The 14,306-nt window shown below is 52.0% G+C and overlaps 1 pseudogene; it reads left to right on the plus strand.

Moving 5' to 3' along the window:
* Positions 1 to 2,895: 2,895 nt before the first annotated feature.
* On the plus strand, positions 2,896 to 10,354 carry LOC120838447 (annotated as a pseudogene).
* Positions 10,355 to 14,306: the final 3,952 nt, after the last annotated feature.

Raw genomic sequence — 14,306 nt, forward strand, 5'->3', positions numbered from 1 at the left:
AATGCTAAGATGCGATGTCCGGTTTAGGGTAGAAATCCGAAACTAGAACTGCATATTTTTGTCGTTTTTGTACACATAAAAAAAAGATAATGCCCATTCAGTTTTTTTTATTTATTTTTGTTTAGTTTTTGTTTTCATGTTTTATGCAAAGGAATCACCTCGTTTTACACAGGGTGTTTCACCAGCGACTAAGGATACTTTTGTTAGAGGACCCTGGAAACAGATGGTTCCTTCGGAATAAAGTTATCTACCGCGCCGGTTGTCAGGTAAGGGGTGTATAGTAAGCATTAATAGATCATATTTTTCTTACTAAACTTTAATATAATCGCCCTAGCAGTACAGAGTAATTAAAAATTGCTGTTTGTCGTTAACTTATTTAGAATTATCGTAAGTATTCAGACAACCAAGTTCTGCTTCATACTATTCTCAGGTGAGGTTAGTAGGCTCTCTAGAATCAGCCATATCGTAAGGGACGAAAAGAAAAGTGCCCATAGCTCCGTGCCCGATGAGACTACCGCATGATGCACAAGAGACTCTAAGGTAGCAGCCGTATTACACTGACTGAATTTCTCACCAACAGGGTGTCTCATATAGCGGCCAGGCTCTTGAAATCGACCGCAAAATTAGGTTTCTACACTTATCTCGCTACGAGTTTGTGCAGCGTTGCCCACAGGTAGTGCATTTTTGTTTTATAAAATTTGCAAAGAACGAATTTTCTGAGCAGGAGGTAAAAAATGCAAGAGGTTTTCAATCCCCTGTAACGCCGAATTAGAGCGCAGCTCTTGAGGAGGAGGAGGAAAGGATACTGACCCTACCGAAAAATCCGGTATAACTTTTTGCTATCCGGATTATGGAACCGGAAATCTATCTGGATTCTATCCGGATTCTATCTGAAATTTAGGTTTTCAGAAATTATTCCTTTTTCTGCAATCTGGATTCCGGGTTTCCAGAAACAAATTTCCGGTTCCATAATCCGGATAGTGAAAAGTTATACCGGAATTTTCGGTAGGGGAGGGAAGAAGGTGGACAGTCCCCCACCACTAACATGGGTGTGGATCGACGTGTCCTTAACGCAATTCGCAGAAAATGCACACCTTTGGTGAGAGCATGGCGTGTAAATTTGACGATAATTTAGCGGGGCAATTTTCCCCCTAACTTTATAGGGGAAATGTTTGCCGCTAGATTTAGCAGGAAATTTTTTCCGCCAGACTTAGCGGGGAATCTTCTTCCGCTAAATTTAGCAGGGCAATTTTTTCCACTAGATTTAGCGGGGAATTTTTTTCCGCTACGTTTAGCGGGAAAATCTTTTCAGCCACATTTAGGGGGATTTAGCGTAATCGTCATCGTCACCATCACTGATGGCGTCATCAATGACGATGACCATGACGACATCGTGATGGCGTCATCCTCATCGTCATCGTCGCCGCGCGGTTACTCCAACGGCGACGCCGCTCAAGCCGGAAACGGGCGCCTAAGAGCTGCGCTCTAAAAAAAGAACCTCAACTCCTATGAAAACGCAGCGAAGCCACCGGTCTTCAAACAATGGGGCGCAACACTGCTTGAAGACCGGTGGCTTCGCTGCATTTCAATAGGAGTTCGGACTTTTAGAGCGCAGGTCTAAGGCGCCCGTTTCGGGCTTGAGCGGCGTCGCCGCTAAATTTAGCGGAAAAATTTCCCCGCTAAATCTAGCGGAAAAATTTCCCCGCTAAATTTAGCGGAAAAAATTTCCCCGCTATATCTAGCGGAAAAAGTTCCCCGCTAAATCTAGCGGAAATATTTACCCGCTAAACCTAGCGGTAAAATTTCCCCGCTAAATCTGGCGGAAAATTTTCCCCGCTAGATCTGGCGGAAAAATTTCTCTCGGGGGTCACGTGGCCCCCCGGTCACGTGACACCCCCCCTTCCCCCCGAGGTCAAATGACCCCGAAAGGTCACGTGACCTCCCCCCTCAGCACCCTTTCCTCCTCCCCCTCAAGAGCTGCACTCTAATTCGGCGTTACAGGGAGTTGTAAACGGGTTTCACTTTTTTCTTCTCTTTTTTTTTAATTTTTCCATAAGCAAGTTCGCACTTTGCACATTTTTTTACAAAAAATGCAACACTTGTAGGCAACGCTGAAGAAAATCGTAGCGAGAAAGGTTTAGAAATCGATTTTTTCTCTCAATTGAAAGAGCCTAGCCGCTATTTGAGCCACCCTGTACATTGTGTAACAGTAAATAACTCTAGCAGAAAATTCACACGGTCTCTTAAGTTATTTCTAAGACGACTTGAAGGCGAAAGTCTAAGCGCCAATCCCAAGGTCCCAAGGCGAAAGTCCAATCGCCAATCCCAAGGACTCATATCCCAGAGATGGCCTTTGCTACCTATAAAACAGAAAACCGCACCACGGCGTTCACACTGGGACGATTGAATTTTAGTCGGGAGCTTAGAGTACCCACGGAAAACAATATAGAGCTTGCCCCAGATGCTCACCCGCTTCAACCATACTCAAGGTTTGCGCAAAGACTCTGCGATAATATACAAAATACAGTGACAATGGCCCGGGGGGATTATTGAACTAGCCCAATCGCAACGACGAACCCAATATAATGAAGGCCGGAGAAACGTCGAATTTTCCGTCGTAGATCTGGTTTTCCAACGCACTCACCCACTCACTAATGGCAGCCAAGGTTTTTCAGCTTCATTTACCAAGCGATGGGAGGGGCCATTCGTGGTCAAGGCGCGAATTACACGCCTCGCGTATCGAGTACGGTGCCCCTTAACCGGCGCACTCATTGGACCTGTTAACATCAATGACATGAAACCTTTATTGAACGTGGCGAAAAGTGTTGATAGTTAAGTAACGTCGTATCTAACTTGTCTAATTGTGCCTCTTCTTGACCTCGCCTACCTGCAACCATGCCACCAGACCGACCATGGTCGCGGCCAAGCCACCCACCGCCCCGGCTTTCCTCTTACCACCGGTCGCGCTCGTCCGGCAGCCGCAGTCGCGGCCATCGGCTGCCTTCTCAGCACCCACGGCGAAGCCCCCGACCCATGAGGCTGCGACAGGGTGCATCCTGGAGCATCACAACCTCGTGGGGTTCTCATCCCGCCTGCGCTGGGACCGGCAGCCACAAGTTCCACAAGGACTGGCGCCGGCCGACATCTCAGCACTATTCCAGGAACGCACACTGAATGAGCGGTGCGCAGAAGAAACACCGTCGACCTACACCAACGAAGAGCGTGCCGGGTTATGCGCCCTGTGCCAGGTGCCCATGATAGCGGAGGAGAGTCATCTGCACAGTGATCTCCACAACCGAGCGTCGCCAACGACGAGAGAACAATTCATCGGCAGCAACTCGGCCGCTAACATCCGCCGACGTCGAGGCGGCGCTCATCGTCGTTTCGAGATCGTGCCCCGAGAGGCTTTTAAGCGCGATCCAAACCAACGCTTCTTTTTGCGCCTGTAGGTCGTGCGGCTGCGGATGTGACGCATTTAGTGGCGTTTTTGTTGTTTCCGGGCGCGCTTTCTGAGTCAGAACCGTGCGCTTTGGTTTGGACGGGCGAAACTTCAGGCAAGCGCGCACGCAGGCACGAGCGCACAAGCAAAGTGCAACTGCGACAGACTGGCCGGCCAGACGGCGAGAGAAAGAGAGAGAGAGAGAGAGATCGCGTTGTCATGTTGGAAGAGAATAAAAGGGGGAAGGAGAGGGCAGCCAGACGGCGAGAAACGCGGAGCCGGAACTAGCTTGCCCTCCACCAATTGGCCGGGACACAGGAGCGTCCTACTACGTCACCGCGCGTTTTTGTGCGCGTTGAGAAGAAGTTGAAATTATCCAACTTTCATGTGCGCGCCCGGAAGGAGCGAAGAAGCGGCGCGACGTCACGAAAATGCGTCACATCCGCAGCCGCACGACCTACAGGCGCAAAAAGAAGCGTTGGTTTGGATCGCGCTTTATGACCCGGCAGCACACGCACCCGAAGATGTCATCTTCGGGTGCTTTAATCCGCCTCCTTGCCCTCCCTCCTCCTCCACCACGGCGCGTACGCCGTGGTGCGGCGATGGCTGGTGTGGCTGAGACGAAGGACTTCTTGCATCAGCTGGGCCATGAATGATGATCCACGGTCTGAGATCAGGACTTCGGGAGCGCCGTGCCGGAGGACGATGGACTCGATGAAAAACTTCGCGACCTCAAAAGCCGTTCCTGATGGAAGGGCTTTTGTCTCGGCGTACCGCGTGAGATAATCGGTTGCGGCGATGATCCATTGGTTTCCTTGCGTCGACGGTGGGAAAGGTCTAAGTAAATCCATACCGATTTGCTGGAATGGGGCAGATGGCGGCGCAATAGGCTGAGGAAGTCCTGCCGGTCTCGTCGGTGGCTTCTTCCGTCATTGACACTCGCGGCAAGGTCGGGTGTAGTGGTGTACTGTCTTCGCAAGCTTGGGCCAGTACTACTTTTCGCGTATCCTGGCAAGAGTCCTGCTGTAACCAAGGTGTCCCGTCGTCGGGTCATCGTGGCAGGCTTGAAAAATTTCTTCTTGAAGACTGGAAGGGACCACCAACAGCCACGCCGTGCTGTTGTCGCTGAAGTTCTCCTTGTAGAGCACACCTTGTCGGATGGAGAAGGTTGGCAGTGTTCGTGCAAAACCGCGGGGAATGGCGCTTCCTTGTCCCTCTAGGTGCTCAATGAGTGTTCGTAGCTCAGGGTCGTCTCGTTGGAGTGCTGCCATGTCGCTGACATCCAGAGCGCCGAGGAAACACTCATCGTCGTCCTCTTTGGTGCAGGAAGGACCGGCCTCGACTGGGGCCCTCGACAGGCAGTCGGCGTCATTGTGCTTCCGGCCGGACTTGTACACCACGGTCATGTCGAACTCCTGCAGTCGTAGGCTCCACCGGGCGAGGCGTCCGGAGGGGTCCTTCAGATTCGCCAGCCAGCAGAGGGAGTGGCGGTCTGTGACCAGGCGAAAAGGAGTTCCATACAAATATGGGCGAAACTTTGTTATTGCCCAGACGACAGCGAGGCATTCCTTTTCAGTAGTTGAATAGTTCCTCTCCGCGTTAGACAGCGTCCGACTTGCGTATGCGATGACTCGCTCTGCGCCGTCCTGTATTTGGACTAGTACCGCACCCAGTCCGGTGTTACGGCGTTGGTGTGGATCTCGGTTTCAGCAAACTGGTCGAAGTGGCCGAGAATCGGGGGCGTCTGGAGTCTTCGTTTGAGCTCGTCGAATGACCTCTGGTGCTCTTCTGTCCACTCGAACTTTACGGCGTCCTTCGTAAGGTGTGTCTGCGGTGCGGATAGTTTGGCGAAGTCTCGAACAAAGCGCCTGTAGTAGGCACAGAGTCCGAGAAATCTTCTCACTGCCTTCTTGTCGGACGGCGGGGCAAATGCAGCTACAGCACGGGTCTTCTCGGGGTCAGGTAGAACACCTTTGTTGCTCACGACGTGGCCGAGGAACTTTAGTTCCCCATAGGCGAACCGACACTTTGTTAGCTTGAGTGACAGGCCGGCGGTCTTGATGGCTTGAAGCACGGCTCGAAGTCGTCTGAGGTGTTCATCGAAATCTCGTGAGAATACCACGACATCGTCCAGGTAGACGAGGCAGCTCTGCCATTTCAGACCTGCCAGCACGGTGTTCATGACGCGCTGGAAGGTGGCTGGCGCTGTACGAAGTCCGAACGGCATCACTTTGAATTGGTACAGTCCGTCGGGAGTGACGAAGGCAGTTTTCTCCCGGTCACGTTCGTCAACTTCAATCTGCCAGTAAACACTCTTCACGTCCATCGAAGAAAAGTATCGGGAGTGGCGCAGTCGGTCCAACGTATCGTCGATGCGGGGGAGCGGATAGACGTCCTTCTTCGTCACAGCGTTCAGTCGACGATAGTCCACGCAGAATCGCAGGGTTCCGTCCTTCTTCTTTACAAGCACGACCGGAGACGCCCATGGACTTCTTGAGGGTTGAATGATGTCGTCGTCGAGCATCTCCTGAACTTGATCTTGAATCACTTTCCTTTCCTTTAAGGGGACTCGATACGGCGACTGGTGGACAGGGAGTGCGTCGTCGTCGGTAATAATGCGATGTTTCGCCATTGGTGTTTGGCGAACTTTCGATGTCGTGGCAAAACAGTCACTGTATTCGGCGAGGAGATCAACCAGTTGCCGGTGCTTCGAAGCTGGGACCTTGGGGTCGATGTCGAGCGGCGGCGGCGTCGTGTTCTTCTGCTGTGGCGACGAGGTTTCCTCGGAGACTGCGGTGACCACGGCTGGCGCCTGAAGCTCCTCGACGTAACCCATGGTGGTACCCTTCGTTAGGTGCTGCGGTTCCTCTCGAAAGTTTGTCACGAGAACAGTTGTTCGTCCTTCTTGAAGATCCGTTACGCCTCGTGAGACGCCAATTCCTTTTTCAAGGAGCAGTTGGACGCTGCCTTCCAGAAGAGCTTCACCGTGCATGGCTGCGTCGGTTATGACGGTGACGAAAACACTCGACCGCGGCGGCAGATTCACATGGTCGGCTATAACTCGGATCGCGGATGACGCAGTGTTGGCCTCCACCGGCGGCAGAACAGGCTTTCGCAGCGTCAACTGGTTTGCCCCGAGGTCGATGACGGCGCCATACTCGCAGAGAAAGTCCGTTCCGAGGATTACGTCCCTCGAACAGTCTTGAAGAACGACGAACTTGACAGGGCACGTCTCACCACGGATCTTGACGCGAGCAGTACATCTCCCGACTGGTGTAATGAGGTGTCCTCCGGTTGTTCTTATTTGTGGTCCATCCCACGTTGTCATGACTTTTCGAAGGCGGCGGGAGAGCCTCCCACTCAAGACTGAGTAGTCTGCTCCGGTGTCCACGAGTGCCGATGCGTCGAGGCCGTCGATCACAACGTTCAGGTTGTTGGACACCGATGCAGGAGCGTCGTTGTGATGCGTGGCGTCGGGAGAGTGGGAGCGCTCCGTCGTTTTTGGAGGCTCTATACGTCGGTTGTCTTCGGCAACTCCACCTCCAGGAGTTGCCGCGCCTAGTTTCCCCGGCGAGGAGCGAGGGGTGACAGGCTTTCACGTCGGGGTCGGTGCATCGGCGAAGCTGGACGTCGCGGCGATGGCGACCGGAACTCTCGGTGAGACGCAGGCTCGGGGGACTGGGGTCGTCGCAGGTTCTCGTCGATCTCCCGAGGGCGTTCACCATTCCGGGGGCGCGGGTCGTTTGGGTGGAACCCGCGCAGCCCGAGTCGTCGGTATGGGCATCGGCGGTACACATGGTCGGCTTCCCCGCACTGGTAGCAGAACGGGCGTCGGTCGGCCGTTCGCCACACATCGGTCTTCCGGGGTGCACGGGGCTCCTGGCTGGCGTACTGGGGGTGGTCGTCGCAGCGTCGGGCGTGCTGCGGCGCAGGAGACTGGCGCCGGGGCGGCGCGACATAGGCGCGAGGAGGAGGCGGTGGCCGTCGGGCCACTGCGGCGTAGATCACGGTGGGCTCCTCGGGTGCAGCTACGTTGGCAGGAGCCTCCAGTTGAATTGCCCGCTGAACCTCGTCGCGGACAACTTCGGCTATTGACACCGAAGCCGGCTGGTGGGTAGCAGGCAGGAGCTTCTTAATTTCCTCCCGGACGACGTCCCGGATGATCTCGCGAGTGCTTGAGATGCTGGAGCCAAGGTCGCAAGCGGACGGCGGAACCGCGCTGACGCCGGGTAGCCTCTGGTAAAGGCTGGCTCCGGCTTGCAGTGCACGCTCAATGCTCGTCGCCTCGGTTACAAATCCTTGAATCGTCTTCGGTGGGTTGCGTATGAGCCCACCGAAAATGTCGTCCTTCACGCAGCGCATCAGGAAACGCAGCTTCTTTTCCTCGGTGGACTGAGGGCCGGCGCGGCTGGTCAGGCGGAGAACGTCTTCAACGAAGCTGGTGACCGTTTCGTTGGGCCCTTGAATTCGTACTTGAAGGAGGTCTTCCGCTCGCTGTCGTCGTGTCTGGTTCGTGAATGTCTCCTTCAGGCCAGCGATACAGGTGTCCCACGACGTAAGCGACGCCTCGTGGTTCTCGAACCACTGCTGTTGTGATTAAAATTTAGTGTATCGCGTATATGGGCGGCGAGCTCGTGATATGAGCCGCCCACCCTGTGCATGTGATACTAGATAAAGAGAAAGACGAAGCAGTCTTGTTCTGAGCCCGACTGAGAGAGACGTTGTTTCCTTCACCGGCGGGTCCCAGCTTTGGACTACGCCATGACCCACGCGAGGTAGCCCAAGCACGTAAGTCCTCATCATCAGACGAGGCGGCCACGACCAGCCCAGGTCTCCTAGGTACAACATTTTGGCGACGAGGATGGGATAGTAGTTTTATCGTCGGGAAGAACAGACTCTGCGCCGCGGATGGGTGGTGGCCCACACCGGCCCGTATCGACAATAGTACCTTCAAGTTTAGTTTTCAAGCTATCGCTTTGCATCGTTGTTTCGTTTTCGACCTATAATTGTAAGGTCTACTAGTCATTTCTTGCGCCTTGCTTCCGGTGTTCGAACCTTCAGGCAAAATGGCGGCAGCTTGGTCTACGGTTCCACCGCCATTTCTCCCGACGCCGGGCACCCCAGTTCAACCTTGGCTGACTTGGAAAGCATCATTTTTGAATTATCTCGACGTGATCAAGGCTGACGAGTTCACTCCAAAAAGAAAACGCGCAATTCTTTTGAGTATGCTCGGTCAGGAAGGTCAGCGCATAGTTTCCGCTTTCAACTTGGCAGGTCCCGCCGTGAGCGCGACTGTTACAGAGTTTGATGTTCTTTTAACATCTTTAGATCGGCACTTCGGTGCATCCACGAATGTTGTCGTCGAGAGCATGAAGTTTATGACAAGACACCAAGCTCCGAGTGAGAGCGTTTTGGAGTATCTCGGCGCATTAAGGCACCTTGGATCATTTTGCGATATTGGGGAGTCGCTGGATAGCCGCATAGCAGAAATGTTCTTGGCCGGAATTCAGTCGACGGAGGTGCGGGATCGCTTGATCCGTGAGTCTGTAGGAGCTAACGCACCTAGCCTCGACCGTGCTGTCTCCATAGCGCAGCAATTCGAAAACCCATTTCGTGATTGTGACCTATACCGTCGTCTTTACTCTGACATGCGCCCTAAGGCGTCACAGGCCGCTACAGCCGTTGAGAGAATTTCTGTTTCCCCAAGACAAGATGGTTATAGGCGGCAGTTGTCCGCTTCGTCTGCCTCTGATGGTTCCTTCCCTCGTCGACATGAGTCACGCGTGCTCACCCGTACGTTTGAGCAGCGATCACCGCGTGACGGCCCTCCGGGAGCGCGCGCCTTTCTGCACGAGGTTGGGCCATGCTCCTTCTGCGGTCGCCGGCCCCATCCCCGAGAGCAGTGCCCTGCTTCGAGGGCCACGTGCTTTTCATGCGGGAAACTTGGACATTTCGCCAATGTGTGTCGGAGTTGTCGGCCGTCTTCCGTCAGTGACCGTCGTCAGCTGGCCGTCCCATCGCGTCGAGGCGTCGGCCGACGGCGCCCAGGTTCCGGTGCCAGCCAAGTCAGGGCTCCCATTCACGGCATCGTCACCTACCCGGACGAAGACAATGACGATGAGCTGCGACCGAGTGTCTACACCGTGGAGTCACCCGATACACCTCTGGAGCAACAGTTGAACCGCAGACGCCGCAACTTCATCGCCGACGTCCAGGTGAATGGCTTCCCGATCGCATTGCTCATCGATACCGGATCTGAGGTGTCTATTCTTTCTGACGCCCATTTTAACCGCATCAACAGAGATGAACAAATTCAACTGATGAAGCCAACGCGCACTTTGGTCCACAACCTTCGAGCGTCGATTCCGGTTTTGGGCTGTTTTCATGCCAATGTCATTTTTAAGAGTCGTTTCGCAACTATTCTTTTTTATGTTGTTCACAAAAAAAGGTCGGTTCTTACTTGGCACTGATGCTGTGCATGAGCTCAAGCTCATTTTGTCGGGCGTTCAGCTAAAATGTTTTCATATTGATGCAGCTACTCCCGGACATCTAAACCCCGGAGTTTCGAAGCCACTATGCGCAGCGGCTGCCTCTTCTCCGCCCAGTTCGTCCAATGCCTCTAACACAGTTCCTACAGCTGCACACGCGTCTGGCTCTCACGGCAACCAGTTTGCGTCCCCAAAAGATCCGTCGACATCCTGTAAATCACCACCGGATCCAGAGTCTTCGTCGGTGAGGGACTTTTCAAAACTTCCTCCCGGTTTTGAGGAGTACAAAGAACTGTTTTCCCCTGAGTTGGGTTTGGTAAAAAATCAAACACACACTGTCACTATTCGTCACCATCTCCCTCCGGTTAAAGCGAAGCTCCGTCGATTGCCAATCACGCTACGTGAGTCGGTCACTGCCGTGATTCAGAAGCTCGAGCGACAGGGAGTTATCGAGCGCATAAACGCGTCTGAATTGGTTTCCCCCATAGTTGTTGTAAAGAAGAAGGACGGGGACATCCGGATGTGTGTTGATTTGCGAGCACCTAATCGCGCGATCGTCATAGACTCATTTCCACTCCCTCACATTGATGAACTTTTGAGCTCGCTCAAGGGAGCGTCGCATTTTTCGATGCTCGATCTTGCATCCGCATATTATCAGGTAAGGCTTGACCCAAAAAGTCGGGATCTCACAGCGTTTATAACGCATGAAGGTCTGTTCCGTTTCAAACGAGTTTGCTTCGGCCTGGCATCCGCACCAGCTGCATTTCAACAAGTTATGTCAAACATCCTCAGGGATTGTAGAGGGGTTCAATTTTACTTGGACGACGTCATAGTGTACGGGTCATCGCCACAAGAGCATGAACAGAATTTGCGTGAAGTCCTCAAGAGAATCATCCAGGCAGGAATGAAGCTGAACAAGAAGGCCGTCTTCAAGGTTTCTGAGCTTTCCTTTCTTGGCCATCGTCTGTCAGCGGAAGGCGTAGCGCCCCTTCCGTCCAAGATTGACGCGGTGTTGAATTTTCCCGTACCAACAGAACCTTCCCAGTTGAAGGCATTCCTTGGCTTAGTGGAATACTACAGTAAGTTTATTCCCCAGTGTGCGACGGTTGTCGAACCTATGCGCCGTCTCTTGTGCAAAGGCGTTTCGTTTCTCTGGTCCTCAGATGTGGAGGCCAGCTTCCAGAAGGTTAAGAATTGCCTGCGGCAAGCACCCATTTTGTCAATGTTCGACCCCACACTTCCGGTTGTCGTTTCAACCGACGCTTCTAACTACGGCTGGGGAGCTGTTCTTCAGCAACAGCATGGACAACATCTGAAGACTGTCGCGTTTGCGTCTCGTTCTCTCACTGAGACAGAGCGCAAGTACTCAACGGGCGAAAAAGAACCTCTCGCCATCCTATGGGCTAGCGAAAAATGGCACGTATACCTCTGGGGTCGTCAATTTACCATCCGCACCGACCACCAAGCTCTTGTAGCCCTAATGTCTACTCAAGGGACAGGAGTCCGTCCACACCGTATCAGCCGATGGACGGCGAGGCTTTTCAACTACAATTTTCTTATTGAATATCGCAAGGGCAGTGACAACCTCATCGCAGACGCTCTCTCTCGTCTACCTGTGTCCGACACTGAAGATGGCACGACGTTCAAGGAAGAGGTTGTTTCGATTGTTTGTGCCTCCCTCAACCAGAAGGATTTCCAAGAGGCTACGTCAAGAGATCCGGTGCTCTCAAGGGTCATGACCTATATCTCCTCTACATGGCCCTCTGAAAACCAGTTGCCTTCCGAATTCAAGCAGTTCTACGTTGTTCGTGATCAGCTCTCCGAGATCGACGAACTTTTGTTCCAAGGAGAAAGGATTGTCGTTCCGTCTAGCTTGCGCGACCACGTCATCGAGATTGGCCATGAGACTCACCAAGGGATAACGAGGACCACGAGCCTCATTAAGGACCTCTACTGGTGGCCTCACATCAATCAACACATCAAACAATTCGTTCAGAATTGTACAGTTTGTCAAGCGACGGACAAGCCTGCCAAGGCATCCCCTGCACCCCTGCAGCCTGTCGAGTTTCCCTCTCGTCCATGGACGAAGTTGGGAATGGACATCGTTGGCCCTTTCGAACGTGCTCCGCCTAATGAACGTTTTTTTATAACTTTGATTGACTACCACAGCAAGTGGCCGGAGGTGGCTGCGGTTCAGAGCGTAACAACTGCTTCGGTGATTGATTTTCTGCGGTCCATCTTCGCCCAGGAGGGACTTCCAGAAGAAATCACCACGAACAATGGTCCACAGTTTACTTCAAGGGAGTTTGCAGAGTTCTTGAAAACACATGGCATAAGGCATGTGAAGTCGTCCCTCTACCACCCTCAGGCGAATGGGCAGGTAGAAAGATTTAACCGCGTTCTGAAGTCAATCGTCCAGCTAGCTTTGGTACAACATCGTCGTTTACACGACGCCGTCGTTGAGTATTTGGGTGTCTACCGTAACACTCGCCATGCTGCTACAGGAGAAACTCCTGCGTTCCTTTTGCACGGTCGAAATCACCGTACACGCCTGCATCTCACAGGTCGAGCAACTCCCGAACCACGCCATCATAGAACCACAATTCAACAACAGCTCCCGGCGTTGGTTAAGAACTACCAGGAGAAGATGAAAAAGTATTCTGACTCACGGCGTGTCGTGAAACGACCATCTTTTACCCCTGGACACACAGTTAAGGTCTTTAAGCCAAGACACAAAGGAAAACTTCAAATGAAGTACTCATCGCCGCAAAGGATTCACCGGCAAGTTGGTCCGGCAACGTATAAGTTGGACGATGGGACAACTTGGAACGCAGAAAAATTAACGCATACAACGTTGCATCCTCAAAAGGCCAGGTCATCGTGGTCTAAAGAAGACGAGCTGTTTCCTATGATTCTTACCCCAGTTCCAGTAAACGTTCCTGGAATAATTCCACCTCCTGTACCCGAGCCTGCAGTAACAGGTCCCCAAAAACCGACCTCCATGGTACCAGATCCTCCCAGTCCCGAGCATGCTGCTCCAGATGATCCAGGACAGAGTACAAAGGATGCTCGAGGGCCAGAGTCAGTCCCGTGTCCAGTTCCCCAGGACATCTCCGAGGCTGCAACTCCCATAGTCACGCCCAGACTTGTACACGTACATTACTGAAAAATAGTAAGGAATTACATTTACAATTACTCAAGGCTAAATTGTAACTTATTACAATTACAATTACCCTCCCACAAAAGTAACTGACCGTTACCCCAAAAAGTAATCCGTTACTTTCGTGCCGTTACTTTCTACATTATTGTCCTCAAGTAAGAAACAAAGGGAAGAGGGTTATTCAAGTTCTTATTGTTGCAACCTGTTCAATTTAATGACCTTGATTATTTTGAGCGACAGCTGGCTCTCGGAAGTCTCGTCAGACATTTTGCGTTATTTCTTACTCAGTATGTTGACTGCTACGCTGAACACCCTCTGAACTGAGGCACCGGATGGGAGTGCTGTATTGCTCCTCACGAATGCTTAATTCTCTGCACTGAGCTTCTTCAGTGAAGCAATAGAAGTACTATTTACCTCGAAGATAGAACAAAGCTTCGTCGTTGCAGCCGTTGCCTGATGTATGAGAGTTTTATTAGATCGTTCCGATACGTCGGATGCCCCCGATAACGATAGGATGCATGCGGAAAGGCGGCGGGGTATCGGGTATCGTTATCGGAGTCATCGGACCGATCTACCGAAATTCTTTATTGTCTAAATCGCGAAGCTGAGGAAGTCTCAAACATCTAGCCAAAACTAGAATAAGAATTGATTTATGTCCATCGTACTATACCGACATATATTGCCAGACAATAGCAAAACATAGTTGTCACAGTAAGGGAATATTAAATAACAAATAAGGTTTGGCTCGATATTTTTCTTCCTTTGGCTCTAAACAGGTCGAACCTCGGTTGAGACATTGGTGAATAAAAAAAAAAAGTTTCCAGCATATAAATATAAGTAATAAAAAAAAGGACACTCATAAGAACCATTAATTAGGACGTCCGTTAAAACAAGGAAATGTAAACGCACGTTTGCCGTGTGTACCTTTCTTGGTGTCGTCCAAAAACGCACGGAGCACGAACCGACTGCAGTTTACTTCGGTGTTCTCCAGATAGTTCCCGCTGATGCCACGGGCAGCGAAGGGCAGAGTACTAAGTAAGCCGCGCTATGGCCCCACTCACCACTTTCAATCATTCCTCAAGCTCCAAGCCCAGAATATCAAGTCTACGTCAGCCTCCATTATGTTTTATTTGCAAAAATATCTGCTTGAGATAAGATGCGTCCTGCTGAGGGAAAACAGGAAGAAGAAGAAAGGAAGACTATTATTATTCTCCAAGTG

The sequence above is a fragment of the Ixodes scapularis genome, unplaced genomic scaffold (assembly GCF_016920785.2).
Source record: "Ixodes scapularis isolate PalLabHiFi unplaced genomic scaffold, ASM1692078v2 PGA_scaffold43__4_contigs__length_2004386, whole genome shotgun sequence".
Classification (NCBI taxonomy): Eukaryota; Metazoa; Arthropoda; class Arachnida; order Ixodida; family Ixodidae; genus Ixodes; species Ixodes scapularis.